This window comes from Carcharodon carcharias, chromosome 4 (assembly GCF_017639515.1).
Source record: "Carcharodon carcharias isolate sCarCar2 chromosome 4, sCarCar2.pri, whole genome shotgun sequence".
NCBI lineage: Eukaryota > Metazoa > Chordata > Chondrichthyes > Lamniformes > Lamnidae > Carcharodon > Carcharodon carcharias.
In genome coordinates, this window is record NC_054470.1 from 34,907,702 (window position 1) to 34,926,936 (window position 19,235).

Here is a 19,235-nt window from a genome sequence, read left to right on the forward strand (position 1 = left end):
CCCCGGTTTAACCTTCTTTCCACAGGGTTTGCAGAAGCTTGTATCTGGGGTGCTGCTTCATTGTATGATTGGACCTTGGGCTGCAGGTAGGAATTCCTGATTCTTTCTGAGACCGGTATAGTTCCCGGTTGCATCACCAAGTCCAGTCTTGGAACAAAGCAGCAGCAGCAGGACCGGCAGCCAGAGGAACCTCATCACATGGAGTGGCAATACTTTGGACATATCCCATGGATCAGGCTATCAAACTCTCACCCCAGGAGATAGTTTGCTGCTCCAGAGGATTAAAAAAAGTGCATGTATTTGCCTATTTTTTTATGTCTTGCCACATTACTATACAACATATACCATTTTTGAGTGTTTACATGATGCTTTCTTAACCCTATGGAAATGAATGTACTGGGAAGCCTTCATTAGCAGTGCTTTAGTGTCTATAATGAGTGCAATGTAACAGTAAGAGCCCTGTACAACCAAACAGTGGCAGAGGTTGCAAGTACAGCAAATGAATTAGACATGCATGGTGGCAGTGTTGCTCATCATTGCTTTCACACAGAGTGGTAAATGTTCTTGTAGATGATGGAGGTTAAAACATCAAGGCTTGCCTGTCCTTCTTTAGATGTTTGGTGCTGCCTCATGTGATGTACCACGTGTTCCTGCAAGAGAGAAGCAGGTTTGTTAGTAAGCATTCTGAAATATATTTGGGTTATGTGGCTGTCATGGTTGAATAGCTGCCAATCTGTGTGAGCTATGTATAATGTCTGTGAGGCTTGCAACAGTGCTCAGTATATAAGGGTGAGGTAAAGCTTATAAACTGAGAGGGTTGAATACTGTTTGGTAGAGATTCTTGGTAGGTGGATGGTGAGGGTGGGGTGAAATCATCAGTGGATGAAATTAGTCTTGCAGCTGGTAGGATGGGACATTTGAAGACAAACTCACTTACCTTCACAATGCATGTGAGATTATTAAATCTCTTCCTGAAACCCATCCTTGTTCTTGCAGTTGCACAACTGGCACTGACTTGCACTGCTACTTCTTCCCATTGCCTCTTCAGCATCTATCTGGAGAGCTTCCTCACACCTTTCCACTTTTTCTACCAAGTGGAGTGAAAGCTTTGGTGCACACACTCTCACATGTTCAGTCATTGCTCAAAGTATCAGAGCAGAGGCTCCGTTTTCCAATGGCTAGCATCCACTTCTTGCAGCCGCAATGCAGCTCCCCTTTAAGTAGAACTGTCCACTTGCAAAATTAAGCCCCACACTGATAAGTGCAACCAGTGAACAGCGGCTGCAGCCAGCAATCATTTAAAGCAGCATGAATTTAATGTGCTGCGTACAATGCCATGAACAGGCACGGGTTAATTACAAACAAAAACAGAAAATGCTGGAAAAACTCAGCAGGTCTAACAGTATCTGTGGAGAGAGAAACAGTTAATGTTTCGAGTCCGTATGACTCTTCTTCAGAGCTGAAGAAGAAGAGTCATACGGACTTGAAACATTAAATCTTTTTTTCTCCACAGATACTGTCAGACCTGCTGAGTTCTTTCCAGCATTTTCTGTTTTTGTTTCAGATTCTCAGCATCCGCAGTATTTTGCTTTTAAACAGGTTAATTACATACTGGGATGCCTGTGCCTGTTTCAGGGTTTAGCCAATCCCTCCATCCTCTCCACCCCCCCCACCCCCCCACCGCCTCATATCTCTTTTGGGAATGAACACAGCACAGAAACTGTTGTTCTTTTCACATCGAATATTTGTTTTTAATTGTCAGTAAATTATTTTGTAAGGATAATGCTTCATCCTCCATATTCCTCTGCTCCTTCTTCTGTTCTCCCTCTGCTGCTGTGAGGTAGATACTACCAAGCATGCATTTCGCTAACTATGAAATGGCCAAAAGATTCACAGAATCACAGAAGGAGGACACGTGGCCTGTCGAGTCAGCATCAGCTCTCTGAATAAGTAATTCACCCAATGCCATTCCCCCACCATCTCCCCATAACCCTACACATTCTTCTTTTTCAGATAACAATCCAATTCCCTTGTGAATGCCTCGATTGAACCTGCCTCCACTAAACTCCCAGACAGCACATTCCAGATCTTAACCAGTTGCTGTGTGAAAATGTTTCTCCCCATGTCTCCATTGCTTCTTTTGCCAATTACTTTAAATCTGTGCTCTCCCATTCTCATCCATCCACCACTGGGAACCGTTATTCCCTATCTACTCTGTCCGAGCCCCTAATGATTTTGAATTCCTTTAGCAAATATTCACTTAACCTTCTCTTTTCTGAGGAAAACAGTCCCAATTTCTCCAAACTATCTACATAACTGAAGTTCCTCATCCCGGGAACCATTCTTCTGAATCTTTTCTGCACTCTCTCTAATGCCTTCACATTTTTCCTAAAGTGTGGCGCCCAGAACTGCATGGACACAATACAACAGTTGAGCTCAAACTACTATTTTATGCAAGTTTAATGTAATTTCCTAGCTCTTCTGCTCTATGCTCCTATTAATAAAGACTCTGAATGCTGTATGCTTTATTAACTGCCCTGTCAACCTGTCCTTCCACCCTCAATTATCCATGCCTAAATACAACTAAATTGCACTTTACCTTTATCTATGATTGTATATTTCATTAACTGGGCACTTGGCTTGTCATACTCAGGTCTATCTGTCCCCTAGTAATTGATTTATTAGTGTTTTTTTTGTGCAGCAGTGCTTTGAACTTATGATTGCCTAACTGAGGAAAATGCAAGTCAACAGCAATTGATGCCAGAAGTTGGGTTAAACTAAGGTAACAATTCCAGTACAAATGATGAATTGGTAGTGTTACAGCTCCAAATTATGATTTTTAATCAACTATTTGTCCATTCCCCTCCCCTGCCCTCAAAACAAAGGTGGACTAAGTATTTTCACAAAGATTTAATCAAAAGAATCCCTCAAAGCACAATTTTAAATGGCCTCTAGCAAATGCTTAGAGTTCAATGAACCTTCAGTTCTGTCGAGCACTGCCTGCAAATCACACATTAGAGTGCAGATGTTAGCCTACAATACTTGGGTGCTGGAAATACTGTATATGTGACTTATTGACATCATTGGCAGTACTTCTGAAAGTTTCAGACCTCAAGCATTCAACCCACATACTTCCTGAAATTAAACTAGTGCTCTGAAAAGTCTTACATGAGTAACCAGTTGTAGTTTGCATTTGTGATAGTCCGATACAAATTCCAGAACAACACTGGGGTCACGCAGGGCAATTCTAAAAAAAAGCTATCAGTCAGTGGCTGAGGTCAAAAACAAGGAGGGCAAAATGTCTATAAATGTCATCTTGAGAAAACAAATATTCCAAAAGTGATGGATACACACTACAGTTCTGCCTTCTTCCAATTCTCACTCTATTGGAATCTTTCTGGAATAGCTCTTAATTCATGTACTAACATTTAGCTTTTAGTACACAGTACAGAGTCTCAAGCAGAGACTCACATTTGACTTAAATGTGATTGTAGACCATATGTAGCTAGGCATTTGACCCTATCATAAATACATATGGACCATTCAGCATGTGAAACATGTTAATAAGAACAAAACTGATTGCTGGAAAAATGAAGAAGGAACACAAAGGAGCCTAACAAAGGGTATTAATGCAATAGAGCTGCAGGGCAGATGTGGTGTTGCACTGCGATAATTTATTTTGCCTTTTAGTGTTCAGTCTTTTGAATACCACCAGCCACTTTAACCTTACATACATGAACGGGAGTTTGCCTCCCAAATTTAGACAAGTATCTTAGCTGTGCATAACACAGTATTATACATGAGTATATATAGCAGCTTGCATTTCCAATAAACCAGGTCAGTAGTTTCCGATGGTGTCCAACTTTTAATGGACCCAATTATTTCTTATGCTTACAATATTCAAATTCTACGTTTGGATATTGCAAACTGTTCTTTTGTTTCAATGCTTCAGTTTTAGAAAAAATAGATTACTTCCTGACTGTTACCTAATCATCTACAATTACAACCATTTCATGCATCCCCAATTCATTCAATCTTGTCTGAAAGATGTGGACCATCCATTAAGCCACATGTACACTGCTGCTGTTTTAGTTCTTGGTGGGGCGGGGAGGGCTTAGTCCCAGTGCAGAACAGAGAGCATGGGGAATGGGCAATGTAATGTCAAGTGAGGCAGACAGCATTCCCACAATGCAGTCCATCTGATTTTCTGTCCATTAAGTTTAGTGAGCAAACATGCCTCATAATATATGTGCTGAAGACAGAAAATGTTAGAAATATACAGCAAACCAGTTGGCATTTGCAATGGGAAAATACAGTTTCAGCCTTTATCAAGCCATGATGGGTGACACACTGGAAACTTCATAACCTGTCTTTTCTTTGATGCTGATTAACCTGCTGGACATTTCCAAATTTTTTGGCAGCGTTTGCAGGTCTTTCTTTTTATCTTGTGATTTGTGTTTCTGGTATGTGCTGCTCTACCCTGTTACTCAGCGTGCAAAGGTGAAAAAAGAATTCCTATTTTACTGAATCCAGCTCCCTTATTCTGGCAGCGGATTCATAGACCCATTTTATTTAACTGGAAGGTGAACTTAAACAATCACAGCATAAATGTGACTTTATACTCATCAGCTTTGCTTTTATTTTGTGTAGATTAAAGCTGCCTTCTCTCTTGCCAGCCGTTGACTCAATTTGTCAAATCAACCCAGATGGCAGGCCACACATTGAAATGAATGAAGTTACAGCTGACAAGCCAACTTAGTTCCTTTCTGTGTGTGTCATTTATAAATTCATGTCATTCATATATTTCTGTAACTAATACTCATATACCAAACTTACAGCTATCCATCTTAAGTATGAATGACCTGTTCATGAACTGACAGCTGAGGAGTCAGTTATTCTTATGTGGACTGAATAATAGTAAATGAGGGCAAATGTTAACTTTAACAATATGTGGATGTCAGATTCCTACAAATGACTCCTAGAAAAGTATTGGATTACAGTTAACTTGAGATTTCATTCGTTTCCTCCAACCTGTTGAGGGTAATTGTGACTTTGTGCAATAGTGTAAGATTGACGGTAGTGAAATGGCAGCTTGTTTTCATTAATCGAATTAAAAATCATGAGATGTTAAATGGCCTTCAATTTGCCATCACCCATTTTACATTGATGCACAAAGTCATGATCTATTTCATTGCCTAAATGACAACAATAACTTGCATTTGTATGGAGCCATAGAGCCTTTAAACATAGTAAAACTTTCCAAGCTACTTATAAAGGTTAATGATGCTAGACCTGCCTGAGTGCTGAGATGTTAATAGGCTTGCATGTCCTGAGTCATTTGCATCACCATTACAGATCCAGTTGCTAAGCCAGCGGAAGATCAGTCCAGCATAATGATGAGCCTGGCCTTCGCATGTACCTACCTTGGTATTTAGAGGTTGTTACAAAAAGAAAATACTGCAGATGCTGGAAATCTGAAATAACAAAAAAGGCCGGAAAAGCTCAGCAGGTCAGGCAGTGTCTGTGAAGAGACCTGAAACCCTCTGTTTCTCTCCACACATGCTGCCTGACCTGCTGAGTTTTTCAAGCTTCTTTTTTTGTTCTAATTAGCATTTAGAGGTTCTACCTGCTGCAAACATCTGTTAAAGTGAGTCATGCCATTTTCTGCAGTTATGGGCATAATCATGACCAGTGGTCGCAGAGCACTTCTTGTGTATCTTAAAACTTTCTTTTCTTTGAACCAATGCTGATTAACCTGCTGGAATTTCCAACTTTTTTGCCAGTGTTTGCAGGTCTTTCTTGTTATGTCATGATTTGTGTTTCTGGCACACGCTGCTCTATTCTTTTGCTGTGAGTGCAAAGATGAGAAAATAATTCTTTTTTTACTGAATCTAACTCCATTATTCTAGCAGCAGATTCATAAACCCATTTATTCTTTTGGAATATTCCTCTTCTTTACTGTACCTCTTACCTGTGCCTGTTTTTACTATAGTTCCTTCAAATCTAGTGCAGTGAAATAAAGAAAATTGGCCTCGAAACGTCCTGAGGAAAGCAGCACAGCTTGTTCAGAATTTCTTTTGAACAAGACCATATGGTCTAGAAATTGGTCTGAATACTGCCTTTCTGGGGGACACTGGTTAAAAGGCCCCAATATGCTGGGCATGATGTGCGCACACATTTGCTTTTGGAAATGTGCCACCTACCAAAGTGAATAAGAACAAAAAAGAGAGACAGGCCCTTTATCTTGAGCCCCACAATCCCCAAAACTGACCACTTGATCCCCGACCCAACCCCAACTCAGTCCCCAATGCCCAACACTTGAGCCAGGCCCAGCCCTCAACCCCAAACCCTGGTCATGACCCTCAACCTCCTGAACGAGGCTCTGACCCCCAACACTTCACCCAGTCTCTGATCCCTGCCCCCTGATCCAGGCCATGACCCCCAAACCAGCACCCAACCTCCAATACTTGACCCAGGCTCTGACCTCTGACATCTGAATCAGGCCCCAACTCCCAACCCAGGCCCTGCCTCCCAGCCCAGGCCCCGACACAGGCCCTGACCCAGGTCCAACTCCCAACAACCTTGATCCGTGTCCCAGGACCCAATCTCAGATAGTGCCTACGTGAAGACTTGCTGTGATGCTAGCAATGGCCCAAACCTGGACCCCTCTTCGTGGACGGGCTCATCAAGCTCTGCTGGCAACATTGAAATGAGACCCAAATTACAGGTCCTCCCCTCATCATTCATCCAAAACTGACTTTAACAAAATTTCTAAGCCAATTTTTACTTCCTTCCTTTTATTTGTGTTGAAGGAATCCTAGGAATAAAGCTGGCAACATATCTTCTACTTTACTGTCACAAACGTTTTTTTCTCCATAGCTGTTGACATGTATAAGTCCCTCCAATCAGGTTTCCATTCCTGTCAAAGCACTAAAATGCCTCTTATCAAAGTCACAAATGACATCCAGCATGACTGTGACAAACGTAACTTTCCTTCCTCATCCTTCTTGGCTTGTCTGCAGCATTTGGAATGGCTGACCATACAATCCACCTCCAACACCTCTCCACTGTTGCCCAGCTGGGTGGGACTGCACTAGCCTGATACCATTCCTATCTATCTAATCGTAGCCAGAGAATCACCTGAAAAGACTTCTCTTTACACACCTGCACTATTATCCCTGGCATCTCCCAAGGATCAATCCTTCCATTTTTCATCTACTTGCGGCCCCTGACGACATCATTGGAAAACACAGCATTAGTTTTACATGTACATTGATGACAATCAGCTTTACTTACAATTACCTCTCTCGATCTCTCCACCGTCTCTAAATTGTCTGACTTCTTGTATTAGATAAGTAGAAATTTCCTCGAGTTAAGTATTAGGAAGACTGAAGCAATTTCATTGGTCTTTGCTACAAATTCCATTACTCAGCCCCCAACGCTGTCCCTCTCCCTAGCAACTGTCTTAAGCTGAATGAGAGTCTTGGCAACCTTGGTGTCATATTTGACCCCGTGATGAGCTTCTGACCATATATCTATGCCATTGCTAAAACCTATCTCCACTCCTGTAACATCGCCCAAGTTGTCGCTTGCCTCAGCTCATCTGTTGCTGAAAACCTCATGTTTGTTACCTCTAGACTTGGCTTTCCGACACACTTTGGCTGGCCTACCTCATTCTACCTTCCTTAAACTTGAGGTCATCCAAAACTCTGCTATCCTTACTTGCCCCCTTTACCAATCACTCCTGTGCTCATGACCTACATTGCTGCTAGCTAAGCAATGCCTAAATCTCAAAATTCTCATCCCTGTTCCCAAATATCTCCATGGCCTCGGCCTTCTCTATTTCTGTCATCTCTTTCAGCCCTACAACCCCTCAAGATACCTGTGGTTGTATAATCTTGTTCTCCTGAACATCTGCAATTTTAATTGCTCCATGGTGGCCGTGCCTTCCCTAAACCCTGGATTTCCCTCCCTACATCTCTGTCTCTCTAGATGTTAGATCTAGAGATCTAACATCTCTAGATGTTTCTCTTCCCTTGTAGAGAAACATCTTCAATGAAAAAAGTGAAAATTCTCTTTATTTATTCCTGTTATTGTCTATGTATCCGCTTCATTTACTTTTCACTCTTTAATTTTTTTACCATATTATTTGCTTCTCTTTTTTCACTTTGTTTCTTTACTCATTATTTTCTTTTCCTATTTTTAAAAACTCTCTCTCCTTTCCTCGTAATGTTGCATTATTATGACGCTCCTTCAAACCTACCTCTCTAGCCAAGCTAATATCACCTTGTGTTGCTCGGTGTCAAATATTGCTTTATGATGCTGTATGAATTAGCACCTTGAGACATTAAAGGTGCTATATAAATACATGTCGTTGTTGTAGAAATATTTTCTTTAGTTTTAATGACAGAGTTTGCAATCTAAGTGTTTTTGAACAGGGGGATTTCTGATTTAAAACCTTGCTTGAATATTATCATTATAATTGTAGTTTTTAACTACTGCTTCAGATTGGGGAGAGGGAAAACAGATTTGTGTGTCAACGGCTGTACGGATTATCACCAAATCATAGGGGTAGGTATTTGTACCTCTGTCACCGAAATCTCAAAACATTCCACAGCATACCACATATGTACAACACTGAGAAAGTGTCCCCTCCCTCATATTTAGTGCATATTGTCTTTCACAAGCAATCTCGCTTGATTTATGGCATCGCAGAGTCACCTTTCATTGCCTGGTGTTGTAACAATGGACAGCTTTTTGTTTTGGAAGTCACAGAATTGTTTAAAATGTCACGCTAACAGCAATACAGGTACAGGAATACAGGTTATTAATCAGTAATAATGGCAGGGAAGAATTCAACAAAGTAGTTCTCACATTCTCATGTTACACATGAAACTCTCTGTGAGAAGCTTTTCTTTAACTGACAGGCAAACATACTTTACGTAACTTTTTAAAAAAGGTTACCTCATAATGCAGTGCTGGGCTGATGGCAGTTCAATTTAAGGCCTACGTGTGCCAGTAACATTCACTTCGCTTTATCTCACCTCCCATCTATCTGTCTTAGTCTCCTTTCCCTCCAGAATGAGAATCATTTTTCAATGTAGTAAGATTCCACCTTCCCCTTTCTGTCAATTTTCCTCCCCTGTTGTATCTTCTGTTCATTTGCCGATTTTTCCCTTGTAGAGAAATATCTTCAATGTAAAAAGTGAAAAATTCTCTTTATTTATTCCTGTTATTGTCTATGTATCCGCTTCATTTACTTTTTGCACTTTAATTTTTTATCATATTATTTGCTTCTCTTTTTTCAATTTGTTTCATTACTCATTATTTTCTTTTCCTATTTTTAAAAACTCTCCTTTCCTTGTAACGTTGCATTATTTCCTTTTGGATGCCATATGGCTTAATAATAGGTTAACTCTCCAGCACAAACTAATATATTAGCCTCCATTTTAACTCGGGCATAATTGGGATATACAGGAATCAAGGTGGACAACAAACTGCCTGACTCCCTGCAGCAAGAGACACAGGCGAATTTAATTCCTGGGGCTCATTTAAATGATTTGAAGAGAAATCCCACCCAGATGTAGGGGGAATCTTCTTCTGGTCCACAAGGAAACTTCCAAGACGTTAAAACAATGAAGTTTACCTGGGCTTCTTTTGACCATGGTGTTGCCAGCTGCCAGGTTTTATTGTTGGTTCAGGCTCTGAGCATCACTGTCACAGTCAGCAGTTCAGATCATGCTGGGGTCTGAATGACATGATCAGACTCTGAAATGTCAATCTTTATGACGTCCCCACGTGCCTGAGGCGGACAGCCCTGAGGCTGCCAGAAACTTGGCTGGTAAAATGGCAGCAGGAGTGAAAAACTTCTGGTCGCCAGTTTAACCACCCAATCCACACTGATGGAAGAGGCTCTGGGATGAACTCTCTTTTGGATCTTGTCTTTTATAATAAATGAGTGGGACAGAGATCTGGATGAAAGATTAAAATGAATTTAAAAATGGGGCAAGGGTGCCTTTTTAAAAAATTGTAGGGACTATTTACACTGACTGTATTGCATTCTGTGAGACCTCCTAACACTCATTAAAGACAGGCATTTGTAAAACTACAGCACTTTCTGCTACTTGAAATGAAATTTTGTTGGTTAATGAAAAAAGAAATAAATCCACATTAAATTTAATCAGAAGTGAAATGTGTCCAATTGGGGAATAAAGGTATAAAACATTGGCTTCTCACAGTATAAATATCCAAACTATAATGGACCCTGAAAAACATGGAGGATCCTAGGGACCAGTGTTCCCTTTTGAGGTTGGTAAGCTATGTTAAGAGGTTTTATTAAGTGTTCATTTAATATGTTAGCCTAGAAATGTGCATACATGGCCAAGACATTAGTATGAAATGTTTTTGTATAATCTTTTAACAGAGATGTTAACCCATTTCAGATTAATGCCTCCATTAAAACAGCAGACAAAGTCATTTTGTACAAATGCTTTAACCACATGTACACATTTCCAGGCTGTAAATTGAACACTTCATAAAAAACTTTTAAAGTAGCCTCCTAATCTCTGCAAAAACTTTGCATTTATATACTTTAGGTACAATATTAATGTGGACAAGGCAAGGTAACTCAGTTGGCTGAGTGGCAGTTGGGGCCAGAAGGTCTTGGGTTTGAATTCTCACACAATTCACCTAACGTGTCATCAAAATGAAAACCACGTCATAGGCTGTGGGGTCAGAGACAGGGCACTGCAGCAGCAAAGTCGTGCCTGCCATACTCTTGCAGTATCTCCTGGCAATAAATCAGTGCAACATTTAGTAGGCACTTCACACCAAATGGAAGCCAACCTCCCCAGGTAATCTTTCTCGCCATCAGTTTTGTACGTTAAGTATATCATTTACATCTATTATTTCCCACAGAAATACAAGACTAAGTTCAAAATGACAGGGCTTTTGTGTTTAACTGCCGTTATTATTAAAGGCTGTGCCGCTAAAAGCATCTGGTACTAATAAAAGCTGACTCTTCAGGTGACCAGCAGTGCAAGGATTACAGCTTACTCTAATTAATCATGATTTATAGCCAATTATGGGTCAATACATTAATAGTTTGTTCTTTGCCCTTTTTTTATGGGCATTTGCTTCCTCAGTTCGCAAAAGAAACATGCTGGGTATTGTGGAAAAATCAAAAAAATTATATGTTGTCCCTTAATTTGACTTGAGTTGTGGCGGAAAGGAACAAAAGGTCTGAGTGAAAGTTCAGGTAATGATTTCGACACATGACCACTGTCTCCTGGTAACTTTCAGACTTCAAAGGCTGAGACAGGCAGTTGTTCAAGATTCCAAAAAGTGGTCTTCATTAGACAAAGCAGGGAAAATGTGAAACAGATGATTGATTATTACAGTGCTGCCCTTGAAATGCCTACTACACTGAATGTAAGGAATTCCATATGTTCAGGAGCTTTACAACCAGCAAAGCAGGGGTGCAATCTTCTCTCCAGCTCCCGGCATAAAATACATTGCCAACAGATTCATAAAAACGAAGTCCAAATTATTCATTGCTGTTATGCTTGGTGTGGAGTGGGCCACCATTTCCCCTTTCTCTTCTCTGTCCATTTAACCCTTGCAATGGCAAGATCCCCAGATCCCATTCAAATTTCTGAGTGCTCAAGAAAACATTGGTTCTGCAAATTCGCAAGCTCTCCATTGCGGGCAATGGGCTGAGCATGAAGGATGGTGTTTTTTTTAAGGAGATCACTGCAAACCATAACTAGTTGTGAAACAGAGTGTATTTACGATGAACAATACTGCATCAGATTTGCAGCATTATACCTTTGAGGCTGCGTTTGCTTTTTGACAGTGCACAAAAAATATCACATAGGAAGATGTTTTCATCTCCTCAAGAGCAAACAGAAAGCAAACAGGAACATCCTGGAGTTCATCACAGATTCTAGGCAATTAGCAAAAGCCAGTGAGGCTGGGTTGAATTTTGTGTTTATGAGTAAAGTTAAAAATAAGTAGATGGTAATGGAGAAAGATTTTGCTGCCAACAGTGAAATAATCTTCCCTAAGGATGTCTGAGAATGTGGCATGCGGCAAACATTTCATTCAGCAATTCTGACTGGGATGACATGGTGAATTAGGGTTGGAAAACCTTCTGTCTTTCCCGAGCACTCCTGCTGCATATCTGGTAGAACCTGATGGTGGACCTAGACCATAGTCTAGGTCCTTGCCTTGCATGGGATGTCCCCATGTACCCAACTATTACAAGACAATTGGCGCAGCTGGAAATGAGGGCTTCCAATGTCAGGCACTTCCAGCTCTCAGAGGTGCGTGACTTATGATTTACGCTGGGCATGTCTGTGGAGATCAGGTGTGCCAGGAAGTCATAGAACAGAGGTGGGCCAAACATGGAGTTAAGGATGTGCATTTTTTTAAAATGTATTTATTTTTCATCATCCCCATACTGGCAAGTTGTGATGGACCTTCTGACCTATGCAGCAAAGTGATGTGCTCCTGATGATGTGTTGTCCCACGGGGCCCATTCAAATAACCCCACAAACAGGGGCAGGTCTAGTGCCAGAGGTCACTAGTGGACCTAGTCCCTGCTTAATGGGCAGGACCATTTGTTTTTTATTCATTCATGGGATATGGGTGTCATTGGCTAGGCCAGCATTTATTGCCCATTCCTAATTGCCCTTGAGAAGGAGGTGGTGAGCTGTCATCTTGAACTGCTGCAGTCCATTTGGGGTAGTTACACCCATGGTACTGTTAGGGAGGGAGTTTGAGGATTTTGACCCAGCGACGGTAAACTAATGCTGGTATACTTCCAAGTCAGGATTCTGAGTGGCTTGGAGGGAAACTTCCAGGTGGTGGCATTCCCATTTGTCTGCAGCCCTTGTCCTTCTAGATGGTAGTGGTCGTGGGTTTGGACGGTGCTGTCTAAGGAGCCTTGGTGAGTTCCTGCAGCGCATCTTGTAGATTGTACACACTGCTGCCACTGTGCGTCAGTGGTGGAGGGAGTGAATGTTTGTGGATGGGGTGACAATCAAGTGGGCTGGTTTGTCCTGGATGGTGTCAAGTTTCTTGAGTTTTGTGGGAGATGCACTCATCCAGGAAATGGAGAGTATTCCATCACACTCCTGATTTGTGCCTTGTAGATGATGGACAGGCTTTGAGGAGTGAGGAAGTGAGTTACTTGCTGCAGGATTCCAAGCCTCTGACCTGCTCTTGTAACCACAGTATTTATGGGGCTAGTCCATTTCAGTTTCTGATCAATGGTAATCCCCAGGATGTTCATCGTAGGGTATTGAGCAATGGTAATGCTATTGAATGTTCAGGAGCAATGGTTGGATTCTCTCTTGATGGAGATGGTCATTGCCTGGCACTTGTGTGGCACAAATGTTACTTGCCACTTGTCAGCCCAAGCCCGGATATTGTCCATGTCTTACTGCATTTGGACATGGACTGCTTCAGTATCTGAGGAGTTGCAAATGGTGCTGAACATTGTGCAGCCATCAGTGAACATCTCCACTTCCGACCATATGATGGAAAGAAGGTCATTAATGAAGCAACTGAAGATAGTTGGGCCGAGGGCACTACCCTGAGGAACCCCTGCAGTGATGTCCTGGAACTGACATGATTGACCTCCAGCAATCAAAACCATCTTCCTTTGTGCTAGATATGACTCCAACCAGTGGAGAGTTTTCCCCCTGATTCCCATTGACTCCAGTTTTGCTAGGGCTCCTTGATGCCACACTCGGTCAAATATTGCCTTGATGTCAAGGGCAGTCACTCTCACCTTACCTCGGGAGTTCAGTTCTTTTGTCCATGTTTGAACCAAGGCTGTAATGAGGTCAGGAGCTGAGTGAACCTGGCGGAATCCAAACTGGGCATCAGTGAGCAGGTTATTGCTCAGCAAGTGCCACTTGATAGCACTGTTGATGACCTCTTCCGCCACTTTACTGAAGATCGAGAGTTGACTGATTGAGCAGTAATTGGCTGGTTGGAATTGTCCTGCTTTTTGTGTACAGGACATACCTGGGCAATTTTCCAAATTGCCGGGTAGATGCCAGTGTTGTAGCTGTACTGGAACAGCTTGGCTAGGGGTGCGGCAAGTTCTGGAGCACAAGTCTTTAGTGCTATTGCCAGAATATTGTCAGGGCCCATAGCCTTTGCAGTATCCAGTGCCTTCAGCCATTTCTTGATATCACTTGGAGTGAATCGAATTGGCTGAAGACTGGCATCTGTGACACTGGGGACCTCTGGAGGAGGCTGAGTTGGATCATCCACTCGGCACATCTAGTTGAAGATTGTTGCAGATGCTTCAGCCTTATCTTCTACACTGATGTGCTGGGCTCCCCCATCGTTGAGGATGGGGATATCTGCGGAATCTTCTCCTTAAGTGAATTGTTTATTTGTCCGTCACCATTCATGACTGGATGTGGCAGGACTGCAAAGCTTAGATCTGATCTGTTGGCTCTGGAATCACTTATTTCTATCTATTGCTTGCTGCTTATGCTGTTTGGCATGCAAGTATACCTGTGTTGTAGCTTTACCAGGTTGACACCTCATATTTAGGTATGCCTGGTGCTGCTCCGGGCATGCCCTCCTGCACTCTTCATTGAACCAGGGTTGATCCCCTGGCTTGGTTGTGATGGTAGAGTGGGGGATATGCTGAGCCATGAGCTTACAGGTTGTGGTCGAGTACAATTCTGCTGCTACTGATGGCCCACAATGCCTCATGGTTGCCCAGTCTTGAGCTGCTAGATCTGTTTGAAATCCATCCCATTCAGCACAGTGTAATGCCACACAACATGATGAAGAGTATCCTCAATGTGGAGACAAAAGTTTGTCTCCACAGGAATGGTGTGGCCATGACTCCTATCAATACTGTCAGGACAGATGCATCTGCGGCAGGTAGATTGCTAAGGATGAGGTAAATTATATTTTTCCCTCTAGTTGGTTCCCTCATCACCTGCCGCAGACCCAGTCTAGCAGCTATGTCCTTTAGGACTTGGCCAGCTTGGTGATGGACATTCTGTGCCCTTGCCACCTTCAGCGCTTCCTCCAAGTGGTGTTCAACATGGGGGAGCACTGATTCATCAGCTGAGGTGTGGGCAGTGTGTGATAATCAGCAGGAAGTTTCTTTGCCCATGTTTGACCTGGGCTTCATGGGGTCTGGAATTGATGTTGAGGACTCCCAGGGCAACTCCCTCTGGAGTGTACACCACTGTGCTGTCACCTCTGCTGGGACAGGACATAGCCAGGGATGGTGATGGTGGTGTCTGAGATATTATTCGTAAGGTATGATTCCATGATATGACTATGTCAGGTTGTTGCTTGACTAGTCTGTAAGACAGCTCTCCAAATTTTGGCACAACCCCCCAGATTTTGGGAAGGATGACTTCACAGGGTTGACAGGGCCTGGGTCAATGCTGGGTGATCCGTCGAGTATCATTTCTGATTGACTTTCTAGCAGTTTGATACAATGGAATAGCTTGCTAGGCCATTTCAGAAGGCATTTAAGAGTCAACCATATTGTTGTGGATCCAGAGTCACAAGTAGCCCAGACGAGCTAAGGACAGCAGATTAGGGAAACAGATGGGTTTTTACAACAATCGACAATGGTTCCATGGTCATCATTAGAGTTTTAATTCCAGATTTTTATTGCTTGAATTCAAATTCCACCATTTGCTGTCGTGGGATTTGAACCCGGATCCACGGAGCATTACCTTGGGTTTCTGGATTACTTGTCCAGTGACAATACGACTACACCCATTCAGTTTCAGGGCCACAATGTTATGTCATGGCATGGTAGAATATGATTGTGCCTAAATTTCTTTGAATGGTCAGTTCCAGATCCCAGCTTATATGGGAAAGATCAAGTCGAAAGAAAGCATATCCCACAGCAGAGGAAGGAAAAATCAAAAGAGAGTTACTGCTGGCTGCTTTTCAGTGCCACTAATTACAGATTGGCACTGGCAAAGGCGTGAGCGCAGGCTGCCTGGCTGTTCTCTTGGCTGCTAAGTACGTTGCATTGGCAGAAGGCAGTAGTGGAAATGGAGGAAGAAAGAAGTAATACTTTACCAAGTGACAAAAGTTGTCCCTGCTTTAATCCATTTCTCAGGCACGCCTACACAACAGCATATTTCCAATTGTCCTCTCAGCTCAAATTCTTTGCTTTAATAGTATTGGCGTTGGTTGTTTTTGTGACATGCAATCAAGTATTTGAATCCTCTAGTGTGATTATATTGATGGCAGTTCTATACTTGTTATTGACAGGTGAGGAGCCGAGAATATTATTCACTGCTTGCCAACAATAAGTAACCACTCAGTTTACAGCCAAAAGTCTTCAGCTTTTGGCTAGGTTTTCATTTTATTTGGCAAACTGAATGAAGCAGAAAAACTTCCCAGAATAACATACTTCTTACAGTGAAACCATTGCACCGTCTTGTGTGGTGTCATATTATAGCAAAATTAATGCTGATTGGAATCTGTACACATGGCAATAGTCCAACATTCACAATAATTGTGTCTATTTTTCTGCACTTTACACTAAATATTGAACACACCTCAACTGAAACATGAAATATTGAATACTTATTAGAACACCAATTAAAGCCCATTATTGGGTGGAGGAAAATCTCATTTGAATGAGTTGGACTGGGATTGTCTGATCTTTCTTAGAGAATAAAGTTATGCCAGTTAAATTGAATTGGGAGATTGGGAGCTTTACTACTTTTCATTTGCTCACAGGTCATGATAATTAGGGGTGAGAAATAAGGGGGTGGCATTAGACGGGATAAATGGGACATTGCAGGGGGTGATTGGAGCATCTTTAAAAATTTGTTTTATGGGATGTGAGCATCACTGGCAAGGCCAGCATTTGTTGCCCATCCCTAATTACGCTTGAGAAGGCTTGCTCGGCCATTTCAGGGGGCAACTAAGAGCTAAGAGTCAAATACATTGCTGTAGATCTGGAGTCACACATAGGCGAGACAGGATAAGGATGGTAGATTTCTTTCCCTGAAGGACATTAGCTTTTTATGACAAGCTGGTAGTTTTGCAGTCATCATTACTAAGACTAGCTTTTTATTCCATATTTGAATTGAATTAATTGAATTTAGTCAATTGAATTGAATTGAATTGAGATTCGTTGAATTGAATTTAGATTCCACTGGAGCATTAATCCAGGCCTCTGGTTTATGAGCCAAGTAACTTTACCACTATGCCACTTTTTTCCTTGTTTTATTTTTAAGCATCCACCCAACTCCTTCCTCATCCATCCAGGAGTGGTTAAAATGATGCCTCCTTGTGTTTTTCATAAATTTGAATCTGTTATGAGTTACATAATAATATCTTTCGCTTTGATGCCTCACTTTAGGTACTTCAACAAAGGTGTGATTGTTTTGAAAACTGACCAAGTGTTTATAGTGAAAGGTATCATTAGTCATTAATAATTATAATTTAGAAACTTAGAGATAGAAGTTGGACCACCAAATAAGGGCGCAACATGAGGCCCAATGTTAGGCCCAATGTACTGTGCCCAAAAGACGCCTGAAAACCTCCAAATTTGGCAAGGCTATTCTTCGTGCATCCCTGGTGGTGCATGAGTGTGCGCTTTATAATTTCCCTGAGGTACAGAGTTAACTCAGAGAGATGAAGCATTTTCAAAAATATATAAGGAAATAAATAATGTAATAAAACATGTCCCCTCATGTGACTCAGTCACAAAGCAGGGACATATTAATTAAATTTTAAATTTTTTGGTTTATGCCCTTTACATGTGAGAGACCCAGCAGCTTTTCTTAAAAGGCTGCACTTGCTCCAACGCAATGCATGCGCAGTTGTACTGTGTTACTCCGTGATGTCATTGCAAGCAAAGGAGATCAGAATTCATATCAATTATGCTTTTTCAGTTCTTTGGATACTCATGGGCCCAAGGTTTTTATTTGTGATCAAAAATAAATGAACGTGGAATGTTTTTAAATTAAAATTATAGTGGTCATCCAACTGATAAAGTAGCAAATTTCTATGGGCAGAATCTTGCCCTTGTTGGGCGGGCTCAGTGGGGGTGGGCGGGGGTGGTCAGGAAGCTGACCACCGCCTGCGATCGAGGCTGTAAGGCGCATTCACGCTGGCGGGCCAATTAAGACCCACCCAGCGTGAAATGCAAGCAGCAGTGCTCAGCGCTGCCTGTGCGAGCGGGAGGTGGAGTACGAGTTGGGCGAGCGCGACATTTGTGCATGCGCATGAGTGCGCGCTTCATAATTTCCCTGAGGCACAGAGTTGCCTCAGAGAGATGAAGCATTTTCAAAAATATATTAGGAAATAAATAATGTAATAAAACATGTTCCCTCATGTGACTCAGTCACAGGGCAAGGACATGTTATTAATTACATTTTAAATTTTTTATTTTATTTTTAATTGCTTTAGGAAACCTCATCCCAACCTGGGAGCAGGAGGGTCAGTGACCAGGTTCAGCGACCAAGACGTGTTGATCCTGGTGGATAAGGTACAGAGGCAGCATTTCATTTAATCCCTCCTTGGCTGGCACAACCCACCCACTAAGACTAAGAGGGTATGGCAGAAGATAGTCACCACAGCAGTTGCAGCAGGGGACCGTGGAAGTTCATGGATACAGTGTAGGGAGAAGGTCTATCACTTGCTGCACTCCAGTAAGGTGAGTTGTTTGGCACAATCAGACAGAGGACCAAGTGATGGTTTACATCTGAATGCTGCACCTATTATGGGACACGTGGCACATTCCTCTCCTATAGCATGGAAGCTTGGCCAAGCAGCTTCAGTCAGTGCACACAGTGGAGATGTGAATGGATACCATGCTGCATTGCTAGAATCAAGATGTTTGTCCCTGGTAGCACTCTATATTAGGCTAACTGCACTCTTTATGTTGTGTCTGCAGAACAAGAGGGCACACAATGCCAGGGAGATGGCACAGACTGGGGGTGGATCTGCGAGGCTATGGGCGATCCATAATGTGGAGGAGACTGCAATGGAGGTTGCCAGAGTGCCACCTGGCTGGTTGTCGGGGATGGTGAATTGCCCTCAGCAGGTGCTAAATGTGGTGGTAGAGGCACTTTGGAACATGGTGGTAATGGTGGATGTGATCCTGTTGCTTCACTGAACACAAGGGGATGATGGTATGAGAGTGTGTGCAAAAGTTGAGTTGCATGATAAGGACACGGCAATTATGATTAAAGGCAATGGCGTGTATCAGA

The 19,235-nt window shown here is 42.2% G+C and overlaps 1 long non-coding RNA gene across 2 annotated transcripts in view; it reads right to left on the reverse strand.

Moving 5' to 3' along the window:
• Nucleotides 1–443: 443 nt before the first annotated feature.
• The window catches only part of LOC121277493, a 35,562-nt gene continuing 16,770 nt past the window's right edge, over nucleotides 444–19,235 (reverse strand). For both annotated transcript variants that reach the window (XR_005942889.1, XR_005942890.1), the window contains exon 3: nucleotides 444–650. This is a non-coding gene — a long non-coding RNA (uncharacterized LOC121277493). The remainder of the gene's footprint in view (nucleotides 651–19,235) is intronic.